The sequence below is a fragment of the Giraffa tippelskirchi genome, chromosome 3 (assembly GCF_054371585.1).
Source record: "Giraffa tippelskirchi isolate mGirTip1 chromosome 3, T2T-mGirTip1v1.2.pri, whole genome shotgun sequence".
In the NCBI taxonomy this organism is placed as follows: domain Eukaryota; kingdom Metazoa; phylum Chordata; class Mammalia; order Artiodactyla; family Giraffidae; genus Giraffa; species Giraffa tippelskirchi.
In genome coordinates, this window is record NC_137277.1 from 109,887,772 (window position 1) to 109,907,436 (window position 19,665).

General features: G+C 38.3%; 1 long non-coding RNA gene across 1 annotated transcript; it reads left to right on the forward strand.

The window, feature by feature from the left end:
* Positions 1-1,132: 1,132 nt before the first annotated feature.
* LOC145543032 (uncharacterized) lies at positions 1,133-11,053 on the forward strand. Its single transcript, XR_014080363.1, has 2 exons — positions 1,133-1,802; positions 10,258-11,053. It is a non-coding gene; the product is annotated as an uncharacterized LOC145543032 (long non-coding RNA).
* Positions 11,054-19,665: the final 8,612 nt, after the last annotated feature.

The window sequence follows — 19,665 nt, forward strand, 5'->3', positions numbered from 1 at the left end:
CTGTCCTCCCCTCCCTGTGTCCCTTAATCAAACTTATGTTTTATTTCTCTTTAAAAAATATAGTGTCCACCCTAGGCCAGGTGACTGCCTTACTTCATGTGGCATATCCTATCTGCCTTACCCCTATGAACTCCTTACAAGTAATGCCACCTCCTACACCCATCTAAGAGTGATGCATTCTTCAAGGCCCAACTCACACTTTTCCTGCACTGACTGTACTTGAATGTCTACTCTGAAGGTCATACTGCATGTATTTTAGCGTGTAATTGTATATAGTAAATACTCCTTTCCTTGTGTGCTTATGTAACCCTTTTAATATGTAGAAGGGTTATATTTGTTATCTGGAGTTTTGCATTATTCATTTCTGACTTATGTCCATTCAGTCATTCAGTAAACATTTATTTATTGAATATTTGCCTTAGTCCAGGAACTGTGCCTGGCATTGGTAGCAGGAAGAAGAGTAAGGTATTGTATCTGATCTCAAGGAATATTTGTGTTAGTGGAGAAAACAAATGCAACCAGCACTCTCTGATAGTGCCTTAAGAGAAGTATGAAGTGAGTGCTGTGAAACATTTCAGAGGAAGAAATGCCTAACTCCAACAGAAAAATCTTCATGGAGACTGGGCTCAGTCCTAAAGAATGGATTGAAATTTTCCAGGCAGAGAAGAAGGAAGGATATGTCAGGCAGGAGGAGCAAGAAGTGCAGAGCCAGAGCTATAAGAGAATGTGATATCCTTGGTGACTGATGAACTGAACAGTGGAGTTTAGGCCCATGTTATGTGTGCGTGTGGTTTGGAGAGTGGGAGAGGAGATTAAAGTGATAGCCTGGGGCCAGCCTGTCAGGGTCTTTATCTGCTATGTGGAGCTAAGAAGTTTGTACCTTTAGCTTTCAGTATGTTGAAATTTATAAGAAAAGCTCTGATATATTCAGATTCACTTGATAAGAAGAGAATTCTTGTAAAAATATGGATTATGGACAAAGTGGACTGGTGGGAGAGAGCCAGTTATGAGACTGAGTGTAGCTATGAGATGCAGAGTAACTGGAAGTTTCTCAGTCATGTCTGACTCTTTGTGACCTCATGGACTGTAGCCCACCAGGCTCTTCTGTTCATGGAATTCTCCAGGCAAGAACACTGGAGTGGGTAGCCAATCCCTTCTCCAGGGAATCTTCCTGACCCAGGGATCGAACCTGGGTCTCCTCCATTGCAGGCAGATTCTTTACCCTCTGAGCCCAGGGGGAAGCTGGCATTGGTAGCAGGAATGTATCACACAGGGAAGCTGTGTGATACAGAGGAAAGGCTGGGTTATGGGAAACAGAGAAAGAGGAGAAGAAACTTTTGTGGGTATGGTAAGCTAAGTTAAATTGCACACACCAGGAGGAGATGTTCAGTAAATAAGCAGAAATTCGGACTTTTTCTTGGGAAAAAATTCTCTGCATTGGATGGAGATGGGAGCCATGACCAGGGCATGGAGTCAGGGCAGTAGAGGGTAGATAAGATTGCTTTCGGGAAAGTGAATAGCCAGAGAGGAAGGAGGCTAAGAGGTCAGATAGATGATACAGGAAAGTGAGGGATAATTGCTAGAACAAGATCTCAGAATAGACAGAAGAAAATAGAATTCAGTAACTAGATAAAAGAAATTCTCCCTAAATATTAAGCGTTAAATGTTAGTCGCTCAGTCATGTCCGACTCTTTTGTGACCCCATGGACTACAGCCTGCCAGGCTCCTCTGTCCATGCAATTCTTCAGGCAAGAACACTGAAGTGAGTTGCCATTTTCTTGGTGCACCCTATTTGAGGAAAGGTGAGAACTGCTGAAATAGAAGAGTACTAAAGCAGTTTGAGAGTAAAGACTGTGTCATATATATATACATGTGTATGCTCAGTTGCTCAGTTGCGTTCGACTCTTTGCAATCCCATGGACTGTAGTCTGCCAGGCTCCTCTGTCCATGGGATTTTCCTGGTGAGAATACTGGAGTGGGCTGTCATTTCCTACTCCAGGGGATCTTTCCGACCCAGTGATTGAACCTATGTCTCCTGTATTGGCAGGCGGATTCATTACCACTGAACCATATTTATTTATTTATATTTATCCTTTATTGCTCATATGAAATTGCCTTACACATAATAAGTCCATAATAAATGTCTGTTGATTTATAATAGTTTACTTTTTGTGTATAAAACTCAGCTGTCTATCTTCCTTACACTTGATCTGTTTCCTCACATTGCCAATGCTTTTTAGGTTTAATTCATAGCAATTATTTCATAAATATTTATTGTTAAATAGTTTCCTATGTTGAATTTATTGGTTCCTAGGAAATAGGCTACTAGATGCTTGCTACTCAAAATGTGGCCCACAGAGTTGCAGCATCAACATCGCATGCAAGCTTGCTAGAAGTGCAGAATTGTTCCCCCATCTCAGACCTACTGTGTCAGAATCTTCATTGTTACAAGAGTCCCAAGTCATCTGAGTGCACATTATAGTTTGAGAAGCACTGAATTTTTGATACCTTTCAGATTCCTTTCCTGTCCAGAATTTGTCATTTTCTTTTTCATTAGAATCTCACTATGGCTCCTGCAGGATCACTTTGGTGCTTCCAAGAACCGTTGCCTCTCGATGTACTGAATTTTACAAAATAGCAGGTGAAATTATATCCATTCAACTGAGGTTCTTCTTCATGTCATTATACAAACTTAAAATATCCATAATATTCATTTTATAGTCACACAAAAAAACCAACGTTGATATTATAAATACATTATGCTACATAGAACTCCAAGGGTTTGTTTTAGGCAGAACTGAGAAATTCTCAGTTGTGTATCTGCTTTGTTGCTGTTTTCTCTCCCACTGACATATAATTTGCAAAATCACCAGTTCCACCTTTTATGATGCGAAGAGTAAGTCAAATGCAGAAAAGAAGAACAAATTTCCCCTGAAGAGCTAGAATTCCAAGTAGATGAGGAAGCAAAAATATTGGAAGGGACAAATCTAGGGATGCATTCACCTTCCATTCTCGTTGGTTCTTACACAAGAGCATTTGGCTCAGTTTCCAGGGGCACTGTGACTACCAGGTTTTTGCTTGTTCGACTGACTTTTATTGCTTTGCTTCACACTTTTAAAATGTTTGCAACCCAAGAAAACCTTGTGTAGTTCTGGGTACTGATACATGAGTGTAAAGATCTTTTGAAAACAGTTTGTTACAAATAACACAGTAAATGCCTTACCCACAGTTTTAGTATTTCACCTGGTACTTTCATTTACACTATCACTATATGAATAGTAACTTCTGGACTTGCTTACAATAAATTGGAGGAAATTGTCCTTTTTCAGAATTGTTGCTTCTGTTTCTAGAATATCAACAGAAACCCAGTTGTATCTATCTGTATCTAGACCGTCTCCAACATCTACTTTATTTGTATCATTTGTTTTCAAAAAGGGAGCAGAGTTTCCTCTTACTAGATTAAAATATGTCATGAAAAGTAAAAGCAAATTATGCTGAGCATGGAATTTTAAACCTGAGTGAAAAACATCTGAGCACTGGGTGTTCATCTTTCTAACAAGCTTAGCAGATGGATGGGAAGTGATGTTTGCTGTTTATTTCCTCAACATATCAATATGTGAGGATGTGGTGTAAAATATGGTTTTCCTGCAAATGAGCAAAACCATGCCAGAAGAGTACAAGCAACAGAGTTTGTACTCTAAAAGAACTTTAGAAATTGAAGGGCCACTATTGGCTTAAAATCTGCCCAATGCTTTTTACCCATCCAAATCTTAGAACGGTTATGACTGGGGTTGAAAAGATGTAGTTGTTTCTGCTCCTCATCTAACTGTTTCAAGAGCACTTTATTAAAGGGTTCTTTCAGGCAAGGAACACGAGGACAACTGAAAGCTATCTGCACTGATGGTCTTTGAATTAAAAAAAGGAAGAAACTGTAAATCTGAGCCACCAAAAGATGCAGTGTGTGTCAAGTGATTTTTCCAGACTTATAGCATGTATTTTTGTGACCAATGACCTTTCTTTGACTGTCAATCAGTTAAGAATTAGGCCACAGTCATGGTTTAATAGTTGGCACCGTTTGAGAATAGTTATGGAATTAGTCACAGCAGTGATGTAGTGATTTTTGCAAGAGTATCACCACTGATAAAGGGAAGTTATCAGGAAGGGTGGAATGGCCAAGCAGCATATAAAATCCTGATCACTGTCTACTTTTTTGGGGGGATAAGTAAAACTTTCTTGTCTTTTTAGCTAAATTCTTGGTGTGAGTCCAAAACCTTTATTTTTCTTTTGTTAATTATTGTTTCTCAATGACTCTTGTTCTTAGTGTATTGATCACGGGTTGCGTACATTTCCTGGAAACTAATAAAAATTCCTCCAAGCCAAGTGAAAGTTATCATCCCAAAGAGGATAATGAAGTAGCTTAAATGTTGAAAGATTCATGTTCCTGTAGGTCAAGGTTAGACATTTTAGTCACCATCTTGGTACTAGTAACCTATAAAATTTTATGCCTGGGACTGAGATATCTGGATGCCTGAGATATCCATTGTATAACTTATTCTTTGTTACAAGTTTTCATTATCTTGGTGTCTCTGGGATGGAAGAGGGAATATCCTAAGACACTTACATTAAGAGAAATGTTTTCATCTCAGTTTTTGAGTTGAGAGCAACACCTTTAAACTGAGAGGTAGCATTGTGATTGCCTCAGGAGCTACTGTTGGGTTTAAGCAGATTTTCTGGGAAGACTGACCCTGGGACTGATGACAGGTCCTGGTGATTCCAGCCCTGGTTTGATCCCTTTTTGCTAAATAGCAGAAAGATGACTCTTTGATTTGTCAGAGGGTTCATAGGAACATATTATGCTTTTAGAGTGGATGAGGCAGTGACATCTGGTCTTGGGAAGTGTTTAAATTTGCCCACAATTTTGTTTTGTAGCTTCCACTCTCTCTACTCTGCTGAACTGTTCTATATACAAGCATTGAATTTTACAAAGACATTTTGTAAGATGAGTAGGAAGCTAGGTACCATAAATTGATAAAGGACTAAAATAGGTAGGGGACTTTTGTTAGAAAATCTGGATTCTAGGCCCAAATACTTCTCCATGATACTTGTTCATCCTGGGCAAGTCACTCAGTTTCTTTGACTCTAATTTTGACATTTGTATAATAGAGATTCAACTAGCTGCCCTATCTATGACCCTGTTCCTTGTTGTCTAAAAAGTGTTGAGTTGCCCAACATTCCTCTTGGTGAAAAGTACAAAAAAAGCTGACTATAGAGACTGATGCCTATTTTAGACAAAACAATAGGGAGAGAAGTATCGGTGCATTCTAAAATTTTTGGTATAGGAAGCTGTATAATAAATTCTAGAGCAGAGAGAGGGTGATTATGTCTTAGATATAAGGCTAAAGTTATAATTTCATAAGAAATCAGATCACATGCATATGGTTATGAGGGACAAGTTTGTCTTGTAGGCCAGACAGGTAGGTCTTCTTTGGAAAGAAATAATCTATGTGGTGGCAGGGTGTGATTTTACCTAGGTTAGGAGAAAACAAGCCATGTGCATGCTTAGTCACTCAGTCGTGTTTGACTCTTTGTGACCCCATGGACTGTAGCCCACCAGGCTCCTCTGTCCATGGGAATTCTCCAGGCAAGAATACTGGAGTGGGTTGCCATGCCCTCCTCCATGGGATCTTCTAAACCTAGGGATCGAACCCAGGTCTCCCACAATGCAGACGGATTCTTTACCATCTGAGTCAGAAAACCAGCCATAGCTAGTATGAAATCCGCCATTATATTTTCTGGACCAGAAGTTAACTTTAATCTAGGTAGAATCAGTTTTCCATGAAGCCAACAGAATAGAAGTAAAGGCCATGGACATTCCACAAATATGTGAAGCTTTCCAGTTTACAAAATGAAACAACAAACCAGGGAACTGAGAATATGTATAACCATCTAAGCTGGAGGAATAATAAGGCCAGTTAATCCTCTGGTATTTCCTCTTTTCAGAGGGTACTTGAGGCACACATTGTAGGGCAGAAAGGAAGAGGCTGGTACTTGAATTATACGAGGTTTTCTCAGGAACATCTAACTCCCTCATCCCATAGCTCCATAATGTGTCTCTTTTGAGTGCTGCGCTTGGTCGTTCAGTCGTGTCTGACTCTCTGCGACCCCATGGACTGTAGCCCACCAGGCTCCTCTGTCCATGGGGATTCCCCAGGCTAGAATACTGAAGTGCATTGCCATGCCCTCCTCCAGGGGATCTTCCAAACCTAGGGATCGAACCCAGGTCTCCTGCATTGCAGGGGAATTTGTTACCATCTAAGTCACCTAGGGAAGCATCGCAATGTGTCTCTTTTAGTGCTGACCATATTTTGAAGTGTAAAATGCAAATTATATAATCAGGCCATATGGTAACAACAGAAAGTAGCCAAGAGTTTCACACTGTTTCATGACCTTAAACAATAAACTATTGAGCTTTCTTCTGAAAAACATTAACAAGAACATAATGCAAAAGAGACCCTCACTTTATCTTGAATCCTAGAGAAAAGCTATGCAATGATTTGGTACTCTCTGCTTCTGACCCAGAGCCACATCCAAATAAACCAATCCTAGTTTTCAAGTTAGACCCTCAAAAGGAAAAGAGTAAAGGATCATTGACTCAACGGACATGAATTTGAGCAAACTCTGGGAGTAGTGAAGCACAGAGGAGCCTGGTGGGCTACATTCTATGGGGTCTCAGAGAGTCAGACAAAATTTAGCGACTGAACAGCAACAACAACAACAAAGGGTGTCATGAGAACAGCATAGGGCAGTGAGCACTGGGAATGGAGTCAGGAGGTCTATTTAAGTTTTACTTATGTTTCTTTTATTCTGCATGTTTCCATGTCCCTTATGTTAAAAGAACCAGCTTCACTGTTGTCATCCTCCTGGTCTAACTTTCCATGTTTCTGATTTCTGCTGAGAGACACCATTTGGTTGGGTGACTCATTTCTATTGCCTTTTCTAGCTTTCTGGTCAACTCCACTCATGACTCTGGATGTGTTCTTAATTTCACAAAGTCCCTGCTCTAACCCAGTGTAATCCTCAATGATTGCTTCTGTTCCATCTCTCAGAAAAGAGGGATTTGGACACTATCTATGTTGTCATGGGCTTCCCAGGTGGCACTGGTGGTAAAGAACTCGTCTACCAATGCAGGAGAGGAAGGAGAAGCAGGTTCTATCCCTGGGTCGGGAAGATCCCCTGGTGAAGGAAACGGCAACCCTCTCCAGTATTCTTGCCTGAAGAATCCCTTGGACAGAGGAGCCTGGTGGCCTAAAGTCCACAAGGTTGTACAGAGTCACACAATGACTGAAACGACTTAGCACACATGCACATATGTTGTCACATCCGATGAGATGATCCCATTCCAGTTAAGAAGTCCTGTTCTGGTTGAATGGGTGAGGGTCCTCACAGACAGGATGGCAATGACGGTTAGTCCTACTCTTTCAGCAATCAAAAGAGTTCCGTGGTCAATGACTGCTTCAGAACAGCACACTGGCCAATTATACTAAAACAATCACAACAATAACAACTGAAAAATGTCCTTAAAAAGTCAGAGAATTTTCTGGTGGTCCAGCAGTTAGGATTCCACACTTCTTCCACTGCAGAAGGCATGTGCTCAATCCCTGGCCAGGGAACTAAGATTCCACAAGCTGTGTAGCCTGGCCAAAAACAAACAAAAACTCAATAATCTCCATTGTATATTAGAGTTCGTTAAAATTAAATTAGGTTGGTACAATTAGGAAGTTCAAACATGTAGTTTTTGTCTCCTTTTCTGAAAGGGAAACACCTTTAAAAGTGCTGTTAAGCCTGTCAAATTATGGGTGACACATATAGAAGTCAGATTCAGAGAGCAAGCCCTTCAATGGTATCTACCTGGCTTATGGTGAAAAGGTTTCTTTCTGTGTTTGTCAGAAGAGGAGAAAACCTCATGCTGGATGCTGTGAAATCCTAACGTAATTATCTTAACAGTATTCTTCACATATGGCTTGTGATACTCATACTAAATCTGTCAAGTAGTGCAGTTACTGTTGGCACTGTTAATATGAATTCATTATTGTTAACCTTTAATCCCATTTTATAGCTAAACAGTACTGTTAGACACTTGATTACTTCTCCCCCCCCCTCAAAAAAAAAGGATTTCTACCAGACCTTGAACAAGTGAGTGTAGGTGGGTAAAGCACAAGCTCACTCTGTCTTTGGGACCTAGTCAGAAGACTCTCTGGATGTCTGTTTCCATATCCAATAGTACAATAAGCTCCAGGTACATTTTGGAGTTTAGTAAGGAGCAGGAAGAGAAGGTAGAAATACCCCCAATGGAGAAGTAAGAGAGCGTGATGGAGAAAATCTGCCAACTTTCTAATGGTCTGTCTTTCATGATAGGTTCCGTGTTTTGAATCATTTTGGTCTTTCAAACTATCATCTTCACTTAGAGTGTTAATTAATTCCTTTATTCTTTTTGGTCATCAAAGGCCTATGTAATTGATGTTCTGAGCACCCTGAGACATACATCATATATTTACTTTCTCTAAAGCAGGATAGTTAACCAATCATTCAATCACAAGTATCTTTTAAAAAAAATTAATTAATTTAGTTAATTCATTATACTAAAATTGATTGTTAGTGTTTTGTAATGTTAAAAATATTTTTAAAAGTTCCCAAACCTTGTTTCTGGGCTTGCAGAATTTTTACAGGGTGAGGACCTCAGATTGATAAGCACTGGGTTAAAGTTGGTGATTTTCACCTGTCTGTCTCTATCTATGATATGCATGTGCTTACATAATATTCTTAGTCCTCTTCTACAGGCAGATGATAGGTAACTGGGACAGTTGTAATGGGTCAAAAGAAAAAGAGAGTTTCCCTTTGCTTTTACACTTGTGGATCATCCATTTGTTACTCATGAAGACTGTTACTGAAAGAGAATTTGACTCTCTTTCCCATCACATTTGCCTATAGATATAGAGGACTAGAGGACTTCCCTGTAGCTCAAATGATAAAGAATCTGCCTGCAATGCAGGAGCCAGGGGTGATCCCTGGGTTGGGAAGTTCCTCTGGAGAAGGGAATGGCAATACACTCCAGTATTCTTGCCTGGAGAATTCCATGGACAGAGAAGCCTAGCAGGCTACAGTCCATGGGGTCGCAAACAGTTGGACACGAATGAACGACTAACACAAACACACACATAGAGGATACTTCACAGGCTTTCACTAGATCATTGTATGGAGACACCAGAATATACAGGTTTTCAGAGTTCTTTCTTCTGTGGAATTAGAAAGAAATATGGGGGGAAGACTTCCTTGATAATCTACTGGTTAAAAATATGCCTGCCAGTGCAGCATACATGGATGGATTTGATCCCTGTCCTGGGAATTTCTCACATGCCGGGGAGCAAATAAGCCTGTAAGCAAATAAGCCTACTCTGTAGAGTGCATGCGCTGCAGCTGCTGAAGCTCGAGTGCCTAGAGCCTGTGTTCCACAACAGGAGAAGCCACTGAGATGAGAAGCCCTTGGACCACAATGAAGAGTAGCCCCCACTTGCTGCAACTAGAGAAAGCCCTTGCAGAGCAACTGCAGACCCAGCATAGCCATAAATCAATGAATTAATTACTTAAACAAGAAATATGGAGACTAATATGGGCTTCCTAATGTTTTATTTTGCCAAAAAAGGATACTTACTTTTTTAATGAAAAAAGGAAGTAGGTTATATTTTTATTTTTAATAGATTTTTATTAGAGTATAGTTGATTTTCAGTGTTGTGTTTCAGGTGTATAGCAAAGTCAATCAGTTATACATATACATATATCCTCTCTCTTTTTAGGTTATTTTCCCATATAGGCCATTACAGAGTATTAAGTAGAGTTCCCTGTGCTGTACAGTAGGTCCTTATTAGTTACCTGTTTTATATAGTGTGTATATGTCAATCCCAACCTCCCAATTTATCCCTCCCCCCACCCCCTGGTAACCATAAGTTGTTTTCTACATCTGTGGCTCTACTTCTGCTTTATAAATAAGTTCATTTGCACCCCCTTTTCTTTTTTAGATTCCACATGTAAACAATATCATATGATATTTTTGTTTCTCTGTTGACTTACTTCACTCAGTATGACAGTCTCTATGTCCATCCATGTTGCCACAAATGGCATTATTTTGTTCTTTTTTATGGCTGAGTACTATTCCATTGTATGTATTAAATATGTACCACATCTTTTTTATCCATTCCTCAGCTAATGGACGTTTAGGTTGTTTCCAAGTCCTGGTTGTTGTAAACAGCGCTGCAATGAACACTGGGGTGCCGGTATCTCCTTGAATTATGATTATCTCTGGGTATACGCCCAGGAGTGGAATTGCTGGGAAAAGGACACTTCTCAGAGCAGCTTCTAAAGGATAGTTCAAGAATCTTCATCACTTCATAAAAGAAAGGATGTTTTAATAACAGAATCCTAGGAAGATCACAATCTCAGAATTGTTAGAGTCAATATTGATAGAGAAAACTGTACTTTCTTTTTAGAATAAGACTTGGGAATCAACCCCAGCTCTGACAATTATTACCAGCAGGACAAAGGCCAAGGTAAGTAATTTTTCTGAATCTCATAATGAAAATGAAAACATGTACCCCTCATGATTGTCAGAAGGTAACTACAGAATATATTCACATTCCTATGGTGTTTGGTACATAGTAGGTGCTCAGTAAATATCCATTCCCTCCCTCCTGCGTCTCTGTCTTCCCATTTCCTTTAATGTATTCCAGAGGATTGTTTTGATGATCAAGTAAGGAAAGAGTTAGAAAATACTTTGTGAACCATAAAGCACTATTTAAACATAGGTTCATGAAATATAAGTTGCTTTGCTTTATGCACATGCATTTTGCTTTTTATAAGAAGTGTTGCTAAATAGCTCAGTAACCCTCAGGAAATTATACTTGTGCCTTTGTCTGATTCCTTAAGGACTCACATGGCCTTTTGGATGAAACTGTATGTATAATATAGATGTTATTTTAATAAATACTGTCCATATAGTACATATAGTGTTTCTTTTGCATGTTCTTTAAACAAAGAACATTAACCAGTCACCTCACAGGTTTTTCTGCATGGTCTACAAGGTGTAGTTATAAAGTCCATTGGCATTGTAAAGTGTTTGGAGTTATATTGCATTAAGCACTATTGCATTCAATCTTACCAAGCTATTAGGGTGTTTTATAATGGGATGTAAATATTTATGGCCTGTTTGAGAATAACCAAAGAAAAGTGCTTTTCATTATTTTACTTTGTATCCTATTAGCCAGACGTATCTTTAGTATTTCAATTCTTTTCCGGCTTGGGAAAGTGATGTCAATTTTTGTGCAAGGTGAGGCTGGGGAGGAATTTGGCTACCTTTTGTCACCGTGTCAAATTGCCCAGGAACTACTTTGCCTGATAGCCTGCCTGGTGCACATATTACACTTTTTCTGTCTTCTGTAAGTACCGAGTGGAGCTGGGATAATTCTTCCTTAGGTGCATCATGAGTAATAATTGTCCACAGCTAACAAAACACTCTTACTTTTTGCAAGGAGACTTGGAAGTATCACATTCTAAACCTGGTTTACATACCTCTCAGACATGGTTTTAAGTTGAGAAAAAGTATTTCTGCTTTTAATTATTTTCCCTTAAAGAAAACTTGAAAAACAATTGCACGTGTTTCTTCAAGAATCAAATTCTATCTTTAGGAATCAATCTGGGTTCTGAAGTTTTAGTACATATCTCTATTATAACAATTGGAGATAGTTAATTAAAATGAACTTAAGCTATTGCTCATCACTCAAAGTTATAGGAAGATACACTTTTTAGTAAGGAAATAAGAAAAGCTGGTACTATTTTCATGATCACATACTGTACTTGAAAACAGCTAGTTATAGGTAACAGGAAAGGTTAAATACCCAAAAGTAACAATTTAAAACCACTTTGTTCTCAAATCTGTCACTGCAGTTTTTGACAGATAAGTTTAAATCCTGGTAATTGGTTTATGCCAAAGGACAGAGGACAGTTATTTCAAAGCTTTCCTGTTCACAGACTATTAAATTGGCAGAAATAACAATCACAACAGAGTGACACATAATTTAGAAAGAATGCAATGCATGCTTTTAATCAGAACAACAATAACAACAGAAAGGAAAAAAAAACCTACTAATAAGTATGGAAAAGCTAGTCCAGTATTGAATCCAGCCATGGTCACAAATAAACAGCAACTGCTTGACAAGGACAGCTGTGAATGATCTGTGTGCCCTTCATATCCTCACTCCCCTCAATAAAAACGATATTCTCATTGGAAATATGGTTGAAAATGTAAATCTCTGACTTCTTGCAAGACCATGACGGCTCTGTAATAAATATCAAATCGGTCCATTTTAGGTCCATAAAAGAATTCTTTCAGATATGAAGACTTGAGAACAACTGTGAAGCTGTCTTTATTTAAATCCTTTGAAATTTAAAGCTGTGATCTTAGACCACCAAGAACTACAAGACGTGCCAACTGATGTTTATAACAACTTAGCCTTCCTGTTCTTCATATCTGATTTTATTAAATGTCTGTCAAGGAGTATATTTAACTTTGATGTTCCCAACAAGAATGCATTGTCTTTAATTTTTATTTTATTTTTTTAACAGGCAGATAGTGAAAAGAATTATTTGCATGTTGGATTTGTACCTCAGGGTATCTCTGCAAAGCAAAGAAGCCTAAAGTTATTGTTATGGTGTGATTTCCTTTCTTAATTCTGTTGGAAAAGGTAGGGATATCATAAATATGAGGTTGAAAAGGAATTTTCAACATGATTTCGATAGACATGAAAGGATTTACTATTATTTATAAAAGTGGACCTGTTTAAAACAGATCCTTTCTTAATATAATGTAGTTAAGAACTTAAAAGGGAAATGGGGTTACTTTCATGTGATTTCCATGTTAGAGACTACTATATGAAGAAATTCCTTCATTTGCAACCCAGCAGACAAGACCAGGCATGCCCCCCAATTTTTTAATGGAAATTAAGAGGCAGACAAGCTGATTAAAAACAGATAAGACTGTATTTGCTTAGAAGTAGCAAACTGCAAAAATCAAATCAATAAAATTTCATTGCAAAATTTTGTTGTTTTTAATTTACTGTCATCACTTTTTTTTAAATTACTTAATTTGAATTCAATTCATTAAGTCAGCAAAAGTGAGATAAAATAAAATAAATTTGTTGTTTTTCAAACCTTGAATCAAACTTTGAAACTGCATGAGTCCTTTCTGCCAATGTGGAACTAGGCCAGTTTCAGCCTGTGAAATCATATTCTCATTAAATATATTTAATGCAAAGATCCTGGTAATATCTTGTCCAGATGAAAATTAATTTCATTAACAACAACAACAAAATTCAAGAAGGGATTTTCATAGTTACTTTTCTCACTTAAACCATTTCTACTTCTGAAATGTTCTCACTTTGGACCATTCTATAATGTAAATATTTTATTTTCCATTCATCTTAAAAACAGCTGTTGTTGTTGTTCAGTCGCTAAGTCATGTTTGATTCTTTGCGACCCCATGGACTGCAGCATGCCAGGCTTCCCTGTCCTTCCCTGTTTCCTGGAGTTTACTCAAGCTCATGTCCATTGATTTCAGTGATGCCATCCAGCCATCTCATCCTCTGTCATCTCCCTTCTCCTCCTGCCCTCAACCTTTCCCAGCATCAGGGTATTTTCCTTATGCAAAAGTATAATTTGCATACTGTAAAATTCACTTATGCAATTCAGTAATTTTTAGTAAATTTTAGAAGTTGCGCAACCATAATCTTGATACAATTTTTTAAATTTATTTTTAAAAATTATTATTGAAGTATAGTTGCTTTAAATTATTGTGTTAGTGTCTACTGTACAGCAAAGTGAATCAGCTATACATATACATATATCTCCTCTTTTTTGGATTTCTTTCCCATGGTCCAATTTTAGAACCCTGTTCATGTTTACCTTGTTTTAACATTTCTGTTTTTGTTTTTTTTTAGTATATTTATTTCCCAGTTGTCTAAGATAAAAAGAATTTTAGTGACCAGATAAAGGAAGAGGGGAAATGACTTATAGGCAAAGGGTTAGGATTCATTCATTTGTTCATTCATGCTTCCATTCATTTAATAGTTATTGAGTTCTTAGTATGAGTCAGACAGAGAGTGAGCATTTGTAATAGAAAGAATTTTCAGACATGGGTAGAAAAGCAATTTAGCCTTATTATTACTATAAACGTTACAGGTGTTATCACTGGCGCATTCACAGGGCAAAAAGGGGATATATATTAATAGAAGAAACCTAAAGACAAATAGATCAGGGAGGGCTTCTTGGAGGAAGGGCATTTTGAAGAATAAATAGACAGGACCAGGCAAAAAGCAATAGCTCTGTGTCTCTAAGTTTATTGACTTGGGGCTTTGATCAGACATACTAGAGGGTGGAATCCAGGCCAGAGGAAGTGAGAGGAGAGGTGAGGATAAAGAGAAAAAGAGAGACCAGATCCCAATGGAGCTTTGAGAACAGGCTCACAATAAGTCTTTGTTTGCAGGCAAGAAAAGTCAGATTACTTATTAGGTTTTCCTGGTTATGAGGATTTGAGAAACATATGTTTTGACATTAAGTTTTTTGCAGGGTTACTGGATGGAAATGTCTGAAAGTAATTGGGATTTTATGTGAGACACTAGGATTCTAATCTTATCTTTCAAGGTCAACAACATGTGATTATTAACCTGACTTCCATATAATTTACATGTAGTTCTAAGTCTCTGACCCTGTGTGTTGGGGGATGGGGGAGAGAACTGATAGAATTTAGTAATATGCTTGATATGGAGAGGATTTCTAGCAGTATTTTTCAATTTCAGTATTTAAGTTGACTTTGGTCATTGTTATAGGATTGATTCCCAGAGTCAATGTTTTGAGGAAGCTGAGGGAGGGGTGCCGGTATGGACTCCAGGGATACAAGACTAACACCCTGCTTAACGTGGCACTACATATTCTTCCGATGTTAACTTGCAGATCTGATACCCGCGTGGACACATTGTGTGTTTCTCTGTATCTCTCACAGTCAAGAAGCCAATGGTCAAGACCCCAGTATGTATGGTTTCAGTTGGCTGTGAATAATTAGTATATCTGCTTCATTCACTGGGAGCAGAGCTAGCTCAATCCATCGGAATGGATTGTTCTGCTAGTGTAATGTGATGATCAATTACTGCCCACCCTGTTAAGCAGACTTTTGTCTCAAGATAACTGAAACACCCTAGAGTCTTTGACTAGTCCACCCTCTGCCAGAAATGCGAATGACATACTGGCTAGGTGAACCTCTTTAATCAGAAAATGTATTTTACTCCATGCAATTGGCTACCATTTTGGTCAAATAAAACCAGTATTTCCAATTAGAATCCAAAATGGTTTCAAGAAAATTTTTCTTCAGAGAGAGCAAATTCTAAAAAGTGCTTGTTTTTTTTTCATCACTGAATCTACACACCAGGAAACACTGTGGATAGAGGTGGAAAGGCCAATCCCTCTTATCTAGTCTGACAGGAATAAAGCCGTTAACAAGGTCCAACTGGAATGACAATGGATAAGGAATGAAGAGCTGAATTCCTTAAGATCAGTCCTGTTAAGTTAGACAGATGTCAAGTTTAATCAATGTGGAGACCTTAAGGACTTTGGCAAATGTCCTTTTTTCATATCTTAATGCTGTTTTCAGTTGTTGCATCATCCTGTTTACATAGATATAATTATCCTTCATAGATATTACATAATTAGAGAAGTTTTAATTAGTTTTATTTATCTGTATCTTATAATAGAAAAGCTTCCTAGTACATTCATTTTTTTTTTTTTAATGTAAGAATCAGCGTGCCCACAAGGACTAAAAAACTCCCCTACATGGCAATTTATATTTAAGATATCCAAAAGTAGAGTTGGAGATGACATTTAGTTATGGTTTGAAACAATTGATTTAATACATTCATGTGATAATAGGTAGGCCTGCTGCATCTTTTGTTAACAAAGAGTACACTTCTTTCAACTATCATTTAAAGGATTTATTGCCAGCCAACTCTTTCTAGCTATTTCTTTCTCTAGTGGCTGATACCTGGGAATCTAATGTTTCACAATTAGAGATTTGTTTCCTTGACTTGTGCTTTCCATCAAAAGTGATAACAATTTCAAAAGAACTCACACTTGAACTGACACACTCATTTTTTTTTATAGTATAGTCTTATGGATTGAGGACAGAGCATGAAAATAATGGGCATTAGTAAGGGCTGAGGTGGTGGAATAGAATTGATGGCAAGAGATAAGCAAAGAAAGGAGTAGGGATAGGGGTTGGGGACTTTGAAAACTGATATCATAATCCTTCCTGGGCTTTGGAGTTGTTAATTCCACCCATGGGTATTTATTAAATATCAACTCTATCCTCATTACTGTGTTCAAATTTATCAACCATTTCCCCTTTGATTGAACTGTACAGATTAAGTAAGTAGGTAAGTGATATTGTGGAGATTGTGGATTCAAGGGATAGGAATAACCTATGGATATTCTCCTGCCTTTAGTTCCCTAAAGTAGGCCTGTAGCAGAAGACCTCTATTTTGTCTCACTTTTGGTTGGAACTAACAGTTTTTTATAAGTTAAAAATCTGTATTCAAGTGAGGTTGGATAAATATTGGTTCTTTTTCAGATCCTAGACCACAAGGGACTTCCAAACTTAAGGAGCCTCACACAACTCCATGAGGAGCCTTGTTGTACCTTCCTCATGTGCTGGATGTAGATTTTTCCCAAGATAAAAATGTATTTGTTTTACATATAGTGTCTAGGACAAATGAGGAAGCACTCAGTAAGTGATAGATGTTATTGTTGCCTACACTGGTAGGAGAAACATAGAGAAAAAAACAAAAAACATAGGAAGTCTTGATCTAACTGAAGGGTGAAGAGGTCTTGCTTAAGGGAAGGCTGTGGAAATGGGAGTGATGTTACTTTTTAAAAGAAGAATTACTTATTGTATAGATAATATTATAGCAATAGTGTGAGAAATCAAATCAAAGCAAAACCTACCCCAATACAATTGTTACCTCAGATTCTAACAGTCCTTTAAAAAATTGTTCATCTGACCCTTTGCTTGTTTACATGGATACACAAAAACATAACCATTACGGATATAATTATGCATTCTCTGCTTTTTCCTTCCATATGATTAAATTCCTCATTTATCTGATATTGTATACTAAATTTCTTCTAGAACTTTTCATTCTAGTGAATCTGTAGCAATGAAAACCTTTTTGTTTTGTAGTTGTGTATCTTTAAGGCTGTCTTCTTAGAAGAAATTTCTAAGGTGGTTATACTGGATCAAAGGATATGAGCATTTTATGTTTTTAAGGTTATTTTCGAGTAAATTTTGGAAAGGATTTCCCAGTTTGTGCTGCCACTAGCAGAGAATGGATGAATGAACACTTTTCCTGACAGCTTCATTGATGTTGTTAAGGCAGTGTCATTATTTTTAATTTTCCTTCTGTAATAGATGTAAAGTATCTCTTAATCTTCAGTTCTTGGGTAACTAGTGAGGTTGAATATTTTCTCATTTTTGTCTCCTATGTTCTCTCTAATATAAAATTATTTTTTCTGGCCTTTCCCCACATTGATGTTGGAGCAGTTCAGGGGTAAAAAAAGGAACTTACTATGTTTTAGACTTTGTTCTTGTCACTTTAAATGCATTATCTCACCTAATCTATATAGTACTTCAGCAAGGTTGGCATTCCTACCTGAATTTTATAGATGAAAAGACTGAGCCTTGAAGAAATTAAATTTCATGCCCCAAGTTGAATTGCTGATAAGTGGCAGTCGTTAGATATTTTTCCTTATCATTTTATATGGGTTTTTATGTAATATAAATATTAACTCTTTGAGGAAAATATTTTCAGCAAATATGGATGACAATCTGTTGTTTTCTTTTTTCTGAAATTATGCTATTTTTGCTCTGCAGAAGCTTAAAATTTTCCCATGAAGTGATGGATTGGAAAGATACTGGGGTGGTAGATAGGGTCTCAGCTTCTGTTTTATTTCAGTACCAAGATTAGTTCAGTGAGGATTAGAAGCAGCCAAGAGACAGAACTGTACGTGGATCATTTGCTAATGATTCTACCATGGAAAGTGTCTCCCAGCTTCTCCCATGATTTCCCACACGATGGAAGTGTGGCCTGTGAGTCTGTCAGAGGTCATCTGCAGATAAGCTGTGCTCTTAAACTACTTGTTGGGTGGCCTCTGAGTGGTTACTGTGTGGTCACTGCATTACTGCCTTTCCTACTCCTGCCAAAGAATATAAAGTGTCCCATGACAGACTACATATAAGACTATTGGCCCTCGCAGTAGGACTGCCAAAGATATATGGCTGGTATCCAGCACCAACAAGGTCATTAGCTATTGAGTTTAATATTATTTCTGTTCAGAGGAAGGAAAGAATGCCACTGAAATGCGTGGAGATCCTAAAAGCTTGTAGTTACATTGTTGGAGGCATCATTTGGAAGTTTTTCATTGGCCTGTCCTAGAAATGGATGGTTTGGACTAGGTTGGGAACAGCAGTGCCAGAGGATGTGTTTTGGAGCAGAGGAATTTTGAAGTCTTCCTTGTAAGGCAGAAGGGCTATTTGTCACATGGCCATTTAAAATACCTCAGTGTATCACTCAGCCTGGCCTCCCTCCTCATGCAGTTGACTCCAATTCAGTGTCAAGGGGCATGGTGTCACCCCCAGGCCTGAGTCTAGTGGGATAGGAAGATTCAGCAGCTTCACCTCAAGGAGGCTCAATCCAGAAGATAATTAGAAGGAGCCTTTTCAGCAGGGGAAAATTGCAGAAGACCCTGTAAAGTCAGGCCTTCAGCCAGCATTGCCTGGGCTATTAAGTTCTGCCCAGCTCAGCTTTGCAGACACTGTGGCAGTGCCTAGAAAAATGCTTTTGGCTTTCACCCTCATCACAACACAAGATATTTTTCCTGACCAGTGAGAAACCGCAGCAGTTTTTTTTTTTTTTTTTTTAAATCTCTCCGTGAAAGAGTGATGACTGGTCTCTAATCGGGGGTAGAACAAAATTCCCAGTGTCCCAAACACTCCACTTCTCAGTTACTTCAAGGACCAGGGGCTTTTGAACAAATGGCATCCAAGTAAAAATGCAATTCAGAAATGTCCTTCTCCCTTGTGTCTGTGTTACCCTCCATAACTCTGACCTGAAGGAGATCGCCATTATCTTCATTACCTCCTCCATAGTTTGGCCTCAAGTCAAGCAACAGGTAAGGAACACAACCCCACCCATCAACAGAAAATTGGATTAATGATTTACTGAACATGGCCCTGCCCTTCAGAACAAGACCTGGTTTCCCCCTCAGTCAGCCTCTCCCATCAGGAAGCTTCCATAAGCCTCTTATCCCTATCCATCAGAGGGATGACAGAATGAAAACCACAATCACAGAAAACTAACCAAACTTATCACATGGACCACAGGCCTGGCTAGCTCAAAATGAAACTATGAGCCATGCCATGTAAGGCCACCCAAGATGGACAGGTCATGGCGAGAGTTCTGACAAAATGTGGTCCACTGCAGATGGGAATGGCAAACCATGTCAGTATTCTTGCCTTGA